This window comes from Oncorhynchus masou, chromosome 11 (genome assembly GCF_036934945.1).
Source record: "Oncorhynchus masou masou isolate Uvic2021 chromosome 11, UVic_Omas_1.1, whole genome shotgun sequence".
In the NCBI taxonomy this organism is placed as follows: Eukaryota; Metazoa; Chordata; class Actinopteri; order Salmoniformes; family Salmonidae; genus Oncorhynchus; species Oncorhynchus masou.
The window spans coordinates 60272542-60288520 of record NC_088222.1 but is presented as its reverse complement, the minus strand read 5'-3'; positions in this window follow the sequence as shown (position 1 = coordinate 60288520).

The window sequence follows — 15979 nt, the reverse complement described above, 5'->3', positions numbered from 1 at the left end:
GGCGAGCTCAGTACAGGTGCATCAAAGCAGGGACCGAGAGACTGGAAAACAGCTTCTATCTCAAGGCCATCAGATTTTTAAATAGCTGTCACTAGCCAGCACCCTGCCCTGAACTTAGTCACTTTTACTAGTCGGCTACCACCCTTTTACTCAACCATGCACCTTAGAGGCTGCTGCCCTATGCACATAGACATGGAATCACTGGTCACTTTCGTAATGGAACACTGGTCACTTTGCGTTTTGAACTTTGCGACCTTTTGCCACATTTCAGGCTTCAAACATAAAGATATAAAACTGTATTTTTTTGTGAAGAATCAACAAGTGGGACACAATCATGAAGTGGAACGACATTTATTGGATATTTCAAACTTTTTTAACAAATCAAAAACTGAAAAATTGGGCATGCAAAATTATTCAGCCCCTTTACTTTCAGTGCAGCAAACTCTCTCCAGAAGTTCAGTGAGGATCTCTGAATGATCCAATGTTGTCCTAAATGACTAATGATGATAAATACAATCCACCTGTGTGTAATCAAGTCCCCGTGTAAATGCACCTGCATTGTGATAGTTTCAGAGGTCCGTTAAAAGCGCAGAGAGCATCATGAAGAACAAGGAACACACCAGGCAGGTCCGAGATACTGTTGTGAAGAAGTTTAAAGCTGGATTTGGATACAAAAATATTTCCCAAGCTTTAAACATCCCAAGGAGCACTGTGCAAGCAATAATATTAAAATGGAAGGAGTATCAGACCACTGCAAATCTATCAAGACCTGGCCGTCCCTCTAAACTTTCAGCTCATACAAGGAGAAGACTGATCAGAGATGCAGCCAAGAGGCCCATGATCACTCTGGATGAACTGCAGAGATCTACAGCTGAGGTGGGAGACTCTGTCCATAGGACAACAATCAGTCGTATATTGCACAAATCTGGCCTTTATGGAAGAGTGGCAAGAAGAAAGCCATTTCTTAAAGATATCCATAAAAAGTGTTGTTTAAAGTTTGCCACAAGCCACCTGGGAGACACACCAAACATGTGGAAGAAGGTGCTCTGGTCAGATGAAACCAAAATTGAACTTTTTGGCAACAATGCAAAACGTTATGTTTGGCGTAAAAGCAACACAGCTCATCACCCTGACCACACCATCCCCACTGTCAAACATGGTGGTGGCAGCATCATGGTTTGGGCCTGCTTTTCTTCAGCAGGGACAGGGAAGATGGTTAAAATTGATGGGAAGATGGATGGAGCCAAATACAGGACCATTCTGGAAGAAAACCTGATGGAGTCTGCAAAAGACCTGAGACTGGGACGGAGATTTGTCTTCCAACAAGACAATGATCCAAAACATAAAGCAAAATCTACAATGGAATGGTTCAAAAATAAACATATCCATGTGTTAGAATGGCCAAGTCAAAGTCCAGACCTGAATCCAATTGAGAATCTGTGGAAGGAACTGAAAACTGCTGTTCACAAATGCTCTCCATCCAACCTCACTGAGCTCAAGCTGTTTTGCAAGGAGGAATGGGAAAAAAAATTCAGTCTCTCGATGTGCAAAACTGAGAGACATACCCCAAGCGACTTACAGCTGTAATCGCAGCAAAAGGTGGCGCTACAAAGTATTAACTTAAGGGGGCTGAATAATTTTGCACGCCCAATTTTTCAGTTTTTGATTTGTTAAAAAAGTTTGAAATATCCAATAAATGTCGTTCCACTTCATGATTGTGTCCCACTTGTTGATTCTTCACAAAAAAATAGTTTTATCTTTATGTTTGAAGCCTGAAATGTGGCAAAGGGTCGCAAAGTTCAAGGGGGCCGAATACTTTCGCAAGGCACTGTATGAAGTCAGTATTATCTGCCATGGGGCTTACCTTGTATTATGCCTTACTGATTTCTTAGCTGATTATGGCCCACTTCTCATATGAAATCTGTGATTTCAGTGTATACTGATCCATATATAGCACTGGATTAGGATATGTCTTAACAAGTGTCATTCTATTCTTAGGTCAATTCTTAGGTATTGAAGGCCTTTTTTGACCAGGGAATGACCAGGAGACAGTTGCCTCTGCTGGCAGAGGCATCCACCAGAACTGGCCTGTCAGAGAGTATGGTGGAGGTGAGGGTCATTAATGTTCTGTATTCTGTGAACATAAGAAAGGGTTTTGTTTTTGTCATTTCTCCCTGGATCCTGGGTCAAAACATTTGGTTTAGGATTACTTAGGAAACTTCCTATGCCCTTACTGATGATTCACCTTTTATTTACGACATTAATTGAAAGCATCTTAACCTTCTGCTTCCTTGGGTGGTATGGTTTGACAGTGTCAAGTCTCAAAGCATCCCATCACTCTACAAATCAAGTGTTACGCACGCCTGTATGAAGAGGGAACACAACACCCTGCTACAACTAAACTCTCCGTGAAGTGAAAAAGGTATGGACTGTAGGTGCAAGAAAGAATGACAACAGGCAGAATGTGGTACCGTTTACCAGGACTTTATTCCTTCACACGGTAATATGGGGAAAAGGGGCTGGACGGAACCAAAGCAAAGAAAGTAAATCTCAAAGCCCCCCCCCTCTCCTATCTTACCTGCCTACCCACTACTTACCTAATTTAGCACCACCTGGTGCCCTAACCAAAATACAAGGGGGTGGTCCGCCCAGGTCTTACCTAGTGTGCCTAGACAGCGAATATGCTACGTGTATATGTATGCCCGTGGGCCTAAGCACTCCCTAGGTGCCTTCCCCCCTGGGAACAAATGAAACAGAATATTAAACAATTTCACAAACAAACTAAGAAACAAAGGACATCAAATAAGCTCTATCTGAGCAACAAACTCACAAAACATACCAACTCTCAGCCCAGCAAAATCTCTCAGCCCAGCAAAATCTCTCAGCCCAGCAAAATCTCTCAGCCCAGCAAAATCTCTCAGCCCAGCAAAATCTCTCAGCCCAGCAAAATCTCTCAGCCCAGCAAAATCTCTCAGCCCAGCAAAATCTCTCAGCCCAGCAAAATCTCTCAGCCCAGCAAAATCTCTCAGCCCAGCAAAATCTCTCAGCCCAGCAAAATCTCTCAGCCCAGCAAAATCTCTCAGCCCAGCAAAATCTCTCAGCCCAGCAAAATCTCTCAGCCCAGCAAAATCTCTCAGCCCAGCAAAATCTCTCAGCCCAGCAAAATCTCTCAGCCCAGCAAAATCTCTCAGCCCAGCAAAATCTCTCCCTCCTGAACTGAACACTGGCATCTATATAGCTTCAGAATGAATGGGTAATTGGAGACAGCTGCGTCTTGACGAGGGGGCGGGGTCAGCTCTCCAATTAGCCATGGAGTCGACCAATCAGCTGCTTGAGGGATTTCAGGAAGCCATTTCCTGAAATAAACACATGCAAATACACAAACTACAACACATAAACTGGGGAACGTAACATCAAGAACAAACCATAAATCCAGACAATTTTACTTAGACACACCCACTATACGACCAGTACCAACAGCTTTTGTCAGGTCGAAAGTTTAAAACCCCACACTGTAGAACAAACAGGGCACACAAGTCATTCATATCAACCAGCATCAGGTTCCTAAATCCAGGAAGACTAAACCGTAACTCACCACCTACAGTATACCTCTATGTATTTGTTTGTCTGACCTTGTCTTGTGAAGTATGTCCTGTGATATTTTATGTTGTATTTAAGTGAAGAGTTGAATGTTCTGTGATGTGTTATCGTACACGTTTGCCATTATTCCCAAACAAATTCCGCTATGGAACAATGAAAGGTTAAATCCTGGATCTTATCTTTTGCTGTTGTAATAATTTTAATGTTTTTTAAACTTTTTCCAGCACATATATGTTTTGCCTCAAGTTTCATATTTCCTGGTAAAACCTAGATTCAAAACACCCCTCACTTACCCTCTGGTTGTGACACAACGCAGATAATTCATGTTATATAAGGACTCTGTAACGCATTCATAGGAAGAAGGTGAGGACCAATGTACAGCGTGGTACGTGTTCATATTATTTATTCGAAACTGAACACTAACATGAAAACCAACAAAGAGAACAACCATAACAGTTCTGTCTGGTGCAGACACAAAAACAGAAAGCAACTACCCACAAAAACCCTGTGGGAAAAGGCTACCTAAGTATGGTTCTCAATCAGAGACAACGAAAGACAGCTGCCTCTGACTCAGAACCACATGGCCAAACAACAAAGAAATATAAAACATAGAAAATGAACATAGAATGCCCACCTTAGTCACACCCTGGCCTAACCAAAATAGAGAATAAAAGCCTCTCTATGGACAGGCTCCTTTTTCAATCATCTGCAAGATAAAAAGCTGAGTTTCTGGAGCAATATTTTTGTGGTTACTATTTTAACAAACTATTATGTACAATTACTCTGATTTGAAAATGTGATGCAATATTATTTACTATTGTGTTGTCTTCCTATTGTTTCCTCTAGAACTGGTTAGGGAATGAAAGAGTAAAGCTGGCCCAGGGTAAAGCTGTCTCTCAACACAAAACTAAGCTCTACAAAAGTAATGTGTCAGCTTACAACCTGTTTATGAGGGACCACCTTAAAGCTAAAGGTTTGTGCCTTTTTGGCTTGAATTACCTGTTTGCAATTACAAGAGCAAGGAGAGCATTCAAGTATTGTGGACTGCACGCATTTCTCAATTGGTGTGTCTTTGATGTAGGTTAATTATTATACTTTTTTAGATGTATGATCAGAGGTGTTTCTCTTCAGAACTTTATGGGTCTAACAACAAATTCTAAAGTCAACTGACTCCATCTGACACATATTTCTACTTTGTTTCAGCAAGTAAATGTTTTGTCGTAGTAATGCCTTGATAGAATAGATTGATAAAACAAGGTCACTGACATTGTCATGTTTTCTGTTGTATGTCAGGAGTTATGGCAGGTACACAGGGCAAATGGCAGGCATTACCGCCTGCCACAAAAGCCCATTACAGTGAAGAGGCTAGGGTCAGGAGTTGAAGGGGAACCTGAAGGCATTCAAAGTAAAAGATCATTTAAGATGGCTGAAATCAATTGTGGGAATGTATACAATAAGGTCACAATAGTAAATCATGACATTTTGAAACATTTACTTTAAAAAAGTAATGTGTTTGAATAGTTAGAGAGAGGGAACGGGCATTTGTCTTACAGAAGGATTTCAGTTTTTTCGCCAACTCTTTTTCTAAAAGCATTTTTAGGTATTGTCTTTTTTTACATCTAATTTCATAACGGACCTGCTCTGCTTTAAAGCAAGCTTAAAAAATGTAACCACTAAAATTCCACTAAACCACTAAAAAGGGCTGATGTTTGATTTGTAAAAACATATGTGGTAGCTGTGCCTTGTTGCTTTACATTGCTGATATTCAAGTAAGCAGATTTCTGGATCACTGGTAGAAGCTTGGAATAATGTGTGTACTTGATCTTCCTTCACTAAAGCCTTCTTTCGGTTTCTGTTTAGATGAAGCAGATGGACAGGGCAGAGTTCCATGTATGACTGTGGCTGCCAAGCAGGTGGTCATTGAAATAGAGGGCATGCCAGCTGGGATAGAGATGAAAAAGCCCTCCCACTATGGCATGGACCAACTATCTTCCATTTTGGAGGCAGGCCATGGCATCAAGTTCACAATAAGTAAGATGTAATGAATGCTCTCTACAATGTTTCAATGCAGAATTGTAATGTCTTGGTCATTGATATGAACAACATTGACATAAACAGTACAGGCAGTGACTTGGTCCATTACTTTAGACAATCAGGACATTTCCTTTGAACAGATACCCACTGTGGTCACTGCTCTCACTAAAGGGCAACGGTGGGCTTTACTATATATGGCCATCCACCACTTGTTATTGTTTATTTCTGGGTCAATGTGTCTGCTGATTAAGAAAAGATAGAGTAAACATTTTATTTTATTTTTGCAGCTAGCGGTGGTGCTGGGCCTAGAGCTGGAGATGGGAGTGGAGCTGGGCCTTGAGATGGGAGATAGATATGGGCCTGGAGCTGGAACAGTGCCTGTAGTTGGTGCTGGGCCTAGAGCTGGAGATGGGAGTGGAGCTGGGCCTTGAGATGGGAGCTGGAACAGTGCCTGTAGTTGGTGCTGGGCCTAGAGCTGGAGATGGGAGTGGAGCTGGGCCTTGAGATGGGAGCTGGAACAGTGCCTGTAGTTGGTGCTGGGCCTAGAGCTGGAGATGGGAGTGGAGCTGGGCCTTGAGATGGGAGCTGGAACAGTGCCTGTAGTTGGTGCTGGGCCTAGAGCTGGAGATGGGAGTGGAGCTGGGCCTTGAGATGGGAGTGGAGCTGGAACAGTGCCTGTAGTTGGTGCTGGGCCTGGGCCTTGAGATGGGAGTGGAGCTGGAACAGTGCCTGTAGTTGGTGCTGGGCCTGGGCCTTTAACTGGGTGTTGGGCTGAGGCTGGAGCTGAAGGTTGGACTGCACCAGGACCTGTGTCTAATTCCCTGGAGGTTGGTAATAATAATGATTTAGATGCACTATTGTAAAGTGGCTGTTCCACTGATGCCAGAAGGTGAATTCACCAATTTGTAAGTCGCTCTGGATAAGAGCGTCTGCTAAATGACTTAAATGTAAATGTAAATGTACATGTACGCAGAGTATTCAAAACATTAAGGACACCTGCTCTTTCCACAACATAGACTGACGAGGGGAAAGCTATGATCCCTTATTGATGTCACTTGTTTAATCCACTTCAATGAGCGTAAATGAAGGGGAGGAGACGGGTTGAAGAAGGATTTTTACACCTTGAGACAGTTGAGACATAGATTGTGTATGTGTGGCATTCAGAGGGTGAATGGACAAGACACATTTTTTAAGTGCCTTTAAATGGGGTATGGTTTTAGGTTCCCGGCTCACTGGTTTGTGTCAGGAACTGCAACGCGCTCAAATGTTTCCCATGTGTATCAAGAATAGTCAAACACCCAAAGGACATCCAGCCAACTTGACACAACTGTGGGAAGCATTGGAGTTACAATAGGCCAGCATCCCTGTGGAACGCTTTCAACACCTTGTAGAGTCCATGCCGACGAATTGAGGCTGTTCTGAGGGTAAAGGGCGGGGGGGTGAGCAACTCAATATTAGGAAGTTGTTCTTAATGTTTTGTAAACTCAGTGTAATTAGATGTTATGTAGTTACAGTATGTATGTTTTGGATGTATACTGCATGATAAAAGAGTAACTATAGAGTAATTGTAGTCAATGACCAGAATCTCTGCTGGCATAGAAAGAGTCAGTTCAGAATTAGATTTTGGGTACATATGTGGTATTTTTTCGAAACGTACTGTGAATGTAGCCAACAAGTCAACCTGTATTTTGTCTTCGATTATAAAGAACATACCTTACAATTTATCACTTTGTAATTGTGCCTCTGTATTTCTTTTCTCCCAGACATCCTTGCAGTTGCAATGAACTCCATTATTACTTAGCCACAATTAATTATTTTTTAATAAAAAATGTTATTCCACGTTGTGTTGGGTGTAATTACATTGATATATCTAGTGAAAACTGGATAAGCAACACTGAACTGCACTGGGTTGCGTCCTACCTGACAGGTCGCTCCTACCAGGTGGCGTGGCGAGAATCTGTCTCCTCACCACGCGCTCTCACCACTGGTGTCCCCCAGGGCTCTGTTCTAGGCCCTCTCCTATTCTCGCTATACACCAAGTCACTTGGCTCTGTCATAACCTCACATGGTCTCTCCTATCATTGCTATGCAGACGACACACAATTAATCTTCTCCTTTCCCCCTTCTGATGACCAGGTGGCGAATCGCATCTCTGCATGTCTGGCAAACATATCAGTGTGGATGACGGATCACCACCTCAAGCTGAACCTCGGCAAGACGGAGCTGCTCTTCCTCCCGGGGAAGGACTGCCCGTTCCATGATCTCGCCATCACGGTTGACAACTCCATTGTGTCCTCCTCCCAGAGCGCTAAGAACCTTGGCGTGATCCTGGACAACACCCTGTCGTTCTCAACCAACATCATGGTGGTGGCCCGTTCCTGTAGGTTCATGCTCTACAACATCCGCAGAGTACGACCCTGCCTCACACAGGAAGCGGCGCAGGTCCTAATCCAGGCACTTGTCATCTCCCGTCTGGATTACTGCAACTCGCTGTTGGCTGGGCTCCCTGCCTGTGCCATTAAACCCCTACAACTCATCCAGAACGCCGCAGCCCGTCTGGTGTTCAACCTTCCCAAGTTCTCTCACGTCACCCCGCTCCTCCGCTCTCTCCACTGGCTTCCAGTTGAAGCTCGCATCCGCTACAAGACCATGGTGCTTGCCTACGGAGCTGTGAGGGGAACGGCACCGCAGTACCTCCAGGCTCTGATCAGGCCCTACACCCAAACAAGGGCACTGCGTTCATCCACCTCTGGCCTGCTCGCCTCCCTACCACTGAGGAAGTACAGTTCCCGCTCAGCCCAGTCAAAACTGTTCGCTGCTCTGGCCCCCCAATGGTGGAACAAACTCCCTCACGACGCCAGGACAGCAGAGTCAATCACCACCTTCCGGAGACACCTGAAACCCCACCTCTTCAAGGAATACCTAGGATAGGATAAGTAATCCTTCTCACCCCCCCCCTTAAATGATTTAGATGCACTATTGTAAGTGGCTGTTCCACTGGATGCCAGAAGGTGAATTCACCAATTTGTAAGTCGCTCTGGATAAGAGCGTCTGCTAAATGACTTAAATGTAATGTAAATGCACTGTCACGACTTCCACCGAAGTCGGTTCCTCTCCTTGTTCGGCGGCGTTCGATGTTCGGCTTCACGGTCTTCTAGCCATCGTCGATCCACTTTTCATTTTCCATTTGTTTCATCTAGTTTTCCTACACACCTGGTTTTCATTTCCCTCATTAATTGTTGTGTATTTAACCCTCTGTTCCCCCCCATGCCTTGTGTTGACTTGTTTGTTGTAAGTGCTTGTGCACATGTTGACTGGTGCACGTCAGGTTTTGTATCCATGTTGGTTATTTCTTTATGCCGTTGATATTAAACTGCTCCGGCTATTACCTAGTTCTGCTCTCCTGCGTCTGACTTCCCTGCAACCAGTTACGCACCCCTGACGGAAAGAAGATGTCACTACAAGCTTTACATCAAAGTTGCCTGAAGCTGAATGGAAAGGCTATGCCCTTTCCAGTTATTCAGAAGAAAATCTTGTCTAATTTACAGTTGAAGTCGGAAGTTTACATACACTTAGGTTGGAGTCATTAAAACGAGTTTTTCAACCACTCCACAAATTAATTGATAACAAACTATATTTTTGGCAAGTCAGTTAGGGCATCTACTTTGAGCATGACACAAGTACTTTTTCCAACAATTGTTTACAGACAGATTATTTCACTTAGAATTCACTGTATCACAATTCCAGTTTGTCAGTTTACATACACTAAGTTGACTGTGCCTTTAAACAGCTTGGAAAATTCCAGAAAATTACGTCATGGCTTTAGAAGCTTCTAATTGACAACATTTGAATCAATAGGAGGTGTACCTGTGGATGTATTTCAAGGCCTACCTTCCAACTCAGTGCCTCTTTGCTTGACATCATGGGAAAATCTAAAGAAATCAGCCAAGACCTCAGAAAAAATTTTGTAGACCTCCACAAGTCTGGTTCATCCTTGGGAGCAATTTCCAAACGCCTGAGGGTACCATGTCCATCTGTACAAACAATAGTACGGAAGTATAAACACCATGGGATCATACCGCTCTGGAAGGAGACATGTTCTGTCTCCTTGAGATTGACGTATTTTGGTGTGAAAAGTGCAAATCAACCCCAGAACAACAGCAAAGGAAGATGCTGGAGGAAACCGGTACAAAAGTATATATCGACATAACTTGAAGGCCGCTCAGCAAGGAAGAAGCCACTACTCCAAAACCGCCATAAAAAAGCCAGACTATAGTTTGCAACTGCACATGGGAACAAAGATCGTACTTTTTGGAGAAATGTCCTCTGGTCTGATGAAAAAAATAGAACTGTTTGGCCATAATGACCATCATTATGTTTGGAGGAAAAAGGGGAGGCTTGCAAGCCAAAGAACTCCATCCCAACAGTGAAGAATGTGGGTGGCAGCATCATGTTGTGGGGGCTTAAAATGGGTTAAGGGCAACAAAGTCAAGGTATTTTAGTGGCCATCACAAAGCCCTGACCTCAATCCCATAGAAAATGTGTGGGCAGAACTGAAAAGGCGTGTGTGAGCAAGGAGGCCTACCAACCTGACTCAGTTACACCAGCTCTGTCAGGAGGAATGGGCCAAAATTCACCCAACTTATTGTGGGAACCTTGTGGAAGGCTGCCCGAAACATTTGACCCAAGTTAAACAATTTAAAGGCAATGCTACCAAATACTAATTGAGTGTATGTAAACTTCTGACCAACTGGGAATGTGATGAAAGCAACAAAAGCTGAAATAAATCATTCTCTCTACTATTATTCTGACATTTCTGTTAGGGTTTTCTTCCGGTGAAGGAGAGGCGGACCAAAATGCAGCGTGGTTATTTCGATACATGTTTAATAAAAGATAAACACGAACAATACAAAACAAAAAACGTAACGTGAAAACCAAAACAACCCTTTCTGGTGCAAACTAACACAGAGACAGGAACAATCACCCACGAAACACTTAAAGAATATGGCTGCCTAAATATGGTTCCCAATCAGAGACAACGAAAAACACCTGCCTCTGATTGAGAACCACTCTAGGCAACCATAGACTTACCTAGACAACTATGTATGTTTCTGTGATCACACCACGTCTCGTTAGCCATAAGGCATACGCCCCCGCCCCTCTTCTTACCAGAAAGATGTTTGTTTCTGTCGGCGCGATGCGTGGAGAAACCCGCTGGCTGCACAGACTCCGATAGTGTCTCTCCAGTGAGCCATGTTTCCGTGAAGCAAAGAACGTTACAGTCTCTGATGTCCCTCTGGAATGCTACCCTTGCTCGGATTTCATCAACCTTGTTGTCAAGAGACTGGACATTGGCGAGAAGAATGCTAGGGAGTGGTGCACGACGCCAGGACAGCGGAGTCAATCACCACCTTCCGGAGACACCTGAAACCCCACCTCTTCAAGGAATACCTAGGATAGGATAAGTAATCCTTCTCACCCCCCCCCCCCTTAAATGATTTAGATGCACTATTGTAAAGTGGCTGTTCCACTGGATGTCAGAAGGTGAACTCACCAATTTGTAAGTCGCTCTGGATAAGAGCGTCTGCTAAATGACTTAAATGTAAATGTAAATGTAATGTGCCCGTCTCCGGAGTCTAACAAAAAGACCGCCTCGTTTCCCTCTTTTACGGAGTCGTTTTTTTGGGTCGCCGGCTGGGATCCATTCCGTTGTCCTGGGTGAAAGGCAGAACACAGGATCCGCTTTGCGAAAGTCATATTCTTGGTCGTACTGATGGTGAGTTGATGCTGCTCTTATATTCAGTAGTTCTTCTCGACTGTATGTAATGAAACCTAAGATGACCTGGGGTACTATAATGTAAGAAATAACACGTAAAAAAAACAAAAAACTGCATAGTTTCCTAGGAACGCGAAGCAAGGCGGCCATCTCTGTCGGCGCCGGAAGATGAAATAACATTTGATTTGATTGGAACATACACCACAATCCCATAACCTACAAAAACCCCAAGACAAAACACACCTTATAAATAACCCATGTCACACCCTGGCCTGACCAAAATAATAAAGAAAACACAAAATACTTAGACCAGGACGTGACAGAAACCCTCCTGGCCGCACACCTAAACCCATAGGGGAGGGTCTGTCCACGGTGGCGGCTCCGGCGCGGGACGTGGACCCCACTCCAACAAAGTCTTAGTCCACTTAATACGCGTCCTTAGATATGCGACCCTCGCCGCCAACCTTGTCCTAGTAACCCTAACCAAGGGCCCCACTGGACTGAGGGGCAGCTCCGGACTGAGGTAGCTCGGGACTGAGGGGTAGCTCGGGACTGAGGGGTAGCTCGGGACTGAGAGGAAGCTCGGGACTGAGAGGAAGCTCAGGCAGGTAGATGGCTCTGGCAGATCCTGGCTGGCTGGTGGTTCTGGCAGATCCTGGCTGACTGGCGGTTCCGGCAGATCCTGGTTGACTGGCGGCTCTGGCGGATCCTGGCGGCTCTGGCTGCTCCATGCTGACTGGCGGCTCTGGCTGCTCCATGCTGACTGGCGGCTCTGGCTGCTCCATGCTGACTGGCCGCTCTGGCTGCTCCATGCAGACTGGCGGCTCTGGCTGCTCCATGCAGACTGGCGGCTCTGGCTGCTCCATGCAGACTGGCGGCTCTGGCTGCTCCATGCAGGCTGGCAGCTCTGGCTGCTCCATGCAGGCTGGCAGCTCTGGCTGCGCTGAACTGGCAGTAGACTCCAGCAGCGCTGTAGAGGAGGAAGGCTCTGGCAGCGCTGAAAAGGCAGGAGACTCCGGCAGCGCAGGAGAGGAGGAAGGCTCGGGCAGCGCTGAACAGGCGAGAGACTCCGGCAGCGCAGGAGAGGAGGAAGGCTCCGGGCAGCGCTGAACAGGCGGGAGACTCCGGCAGCGCAGAAGAGGAGGAAGGCTCCGGCAGCGCTGGAGAGGCGAGGCGCACTCTAGGCCTGATGCGTGGTGCTGGCACTGGTGGTACTGGGGCGAGGACACACACAGAAAGCCTGGTGCGGGGAGCTGCCACCGGAGGGCTGGTGTGTGGAGGTGGCACAGGATGGGCTAGACCGTGAAGGCGTACTGGAGATCTTGAGAGAAGTGCTGGCACAGGACGTGCAAGGCTAGGGATGTGCACAGGAGGCCTGGTGCGTGAGACGGGCACCAACTTCACCAGCTGACTAACACGCACCTCAGGACGAGTATGGAGCGCTGACCCAGGTGCCATCAAATCCCCGACACGCTCTGTCGGGCGAATTCCATGCAAAAAGCACCAACACAGCAACTCCCTCATTTCTCTCTCCTCCAATTTCCCCATTAACTCCTTCACAGTCTCTGCTTCGCCTACCTTCAACACCGGCTCTGGTTCTGGTCTCCTCCTTGGCTCCTCACGAAAACCAGGGAGAGTTGGCTCAGGTCTGACTCCTGACTCTGCCACACTCTCCCTGAGCCCCCCCAAGAAATGTTATACATATTATCCAGTTTATTTTGTAACTCAATTAGTTCCATCTTCTCCTCCCCCAAGAGGTCGGCTGGGGACCTCTGAGAAAGGGAAGATATCTTAATGATCACCTTTTCCTCCTCAGCTCTTCTGGTCTTAGCAAGATTACTACCATATTTTCTAAGATATTTGGACACCTCAAATTTAAAGAACTCCCAGTTCTTGCAATAAGATTTTTCTTCACAAGCTCTTTCCCAAAAGTGTGAGAGCAGATCTTTAACCTCAAATGTAACTATATCATTATTTAATAATGAGCTATTTAGCTTCCAGTAGGATGCTCTACCAAGGTTCGTATCAGGGGTAAATATTTTGATATCAATGTAAATGGCCCTATGGTCTGTGAGGGGAGTAGTACAAATATTTGTAGTAACACACTCACTATCAATACATTTGGATATGAGCCCAAAATATATTCTGGATTGTCTGGAGCCTGTTTTGTTACTCTGACTGATCTGTCAGCCGGAAACCTCTCTCTCCATATATCAGTAAGATCAAACTTTTCCATAAATAGTATTAAACCCAAATTCTGATTGGTTGGCCTACCTGGGGGCCATCTATCAGTTGAATTATCTATTGTAATGTTAAAGTCCCCTCCTATCAATAATAACGAATTGGGAAATTTAGATAACCAATGAAGTATATGTTTCTCTATAGATTCAAGCAACTCATCATTCTCATGTTTGGTGTTGTACCCGTAAAAGTTTACAGTAATGAGCGTAATGTCATTGTAACTGATCACAAGACAAATAAAGTGACCAAAGGGGTCACAGTCCGAGTGTAGAATATTACCACCAAAGGTATTTTTCATTGTAGTGACACCGGCGGAGTGTTCAGATCCATGGGAGAGCCAAATATCGTTGCCCCACTGTGACCTCCAGAAGTTGGCATCAGCCAAAATTGAGTGAGACTCTTGAAAAAAGCAAAAATCTGTTCGAAATTGTTTAGCAAATAAAAATAAGGCCTTGCGCTTCACACTGTTTCGTAACCCCCAAGCATTAAGAGATAATATAGACAAAGACAAAACAACAAAGATTATATAAAAGTATAAACTGTAGTAGGATGAGTCAAAGACGTATGAGCAGTGAACGTAAACGATAAGGAACCGAGATCTGCACCATTTAAGTCAATTTAAAGTGAAAATAGCTTATTCCATAACCTTTGAGCTAGACGTTATCTGGCTTTGAAATTCAACTCAACTGGAAATGATGTTCAAGACCAAACCAAGGGTTCTTGTAGTAAGAGAAACTAAAAACCCTATTTAGTGTAATCAGGAACTATTCTGAGAAATAAAACAACAAATAATAATTTAAATAAAAGGGTACCTACTATTTTAAGAAGATATGAAAACTGATCATAACATAATTGAATAAAAATGTTTTACATATAACCGTTCCTCAGACCTTTTTTGGAAATAAGTATTAATAACTAAATAGAACAATAACCGTGTAAAGTCAGAGCAGACCTGTATGCCCTTTAAAACAGTATCTTAGTTACTGTATACATAAAACATCAATTCAGCTTTCAATCTTCTTCGTAAGTTTGTAAACAAAATAGGTCTTCTGGTCATACAAGAACAAACTAATGAATTGAAATACCTGAGTATTCCTGAAAAATAATGACCTGATGCTCATTAGGTAAACAACCTAAGGAAAATGAGAATACCATTGCTGAAACCATCAACCTGTCCTTCTGGTGAGATTTTAGGGAGGAATATGGATTTCTGAACCGTTGATGAAACCTTGTCCTCCGACGAAGTAAGCAGCCTTCCCCTCACTTCGTGCTATCTTGATCGTTGGCCACAACTTGTTCCTTCTTTCTATGTCTTCCGGGCTGAGATGCTCGGTGAAATGCATACCATGGCTCTGAAGGAAGGCGTTCTTCCTAGCAGCTTTCCAGACAGCATCCCTGTAGAATCTGGTAGTGAATAGGATGATGATACCCCTGGGTCTTCAATCGTTTTGCTGTTGCTTCTTGCCGAGGCGATGCACAACGTTGATGGTATCACCAACTTTGTTCTTCTCTGCAGGCAAAACTTCTTGGCAGATACGGATAGCCTCTCCTCGCACATTTTAATTCTCCACCTCTGGAAAGCCGTAGAGTATCAGGTTCCATTTTCTTGTGTATTGTTCCAGATCAGTGAGACGTCTATGGTAGACATTGTTATTCTTTTCCACCCTTTCCACATTTTTTTCAACTTTTGCCACTCTCGTTTTCACATCCTTAATTTCACCACATGCAAACTCCAGTCTTTTTCAAGCCTTCGATAACCATGGTGTTCGCGCCTACCATTTTCTCAATGGCGTCACACCTGGAGTTGATGAGTAAGGAGAGGGTAGCCACGCTGTCAGAGTTCATGTTGGGTTTTTTGGAGGGTGGAGGTTTGCACGGAGTAACCGGTAAAGAGGGGAATTCGTCATCTTCAGCATTCGAAAGCATGATATTATCCACAGGGCAAGCGTAGTTATGGCAGTTGTCTATAAGCACGTTTCACTCTTGTTGATTAGCAATAGAACGGCTAACTTCCTTTCTTTTTTTGTCACGACTTTGCCTGGACATGCTGAAATAAATGATCCAATTATCCTTCCAGTCACAGAAAAGGTCTTATATCTTGAACAAATAAAAATAATAATGAGTAACCTTTTTTTTTTTACAATCTTTCTGAAGTTTGGTACGGAGCTCGGTCTGTTCAAGCAGCCATCTTGGCACTCCTCTGGTGCATTCTTTAGGACGTCTACTGTGGAAACTGACAAAATTGGAAAACACCACCCCATTTACCAGTTATTGAATAGTGCCAACAATCGCATTCTGAAAGCTAATTTCCCAGCTCACATAGCCCAT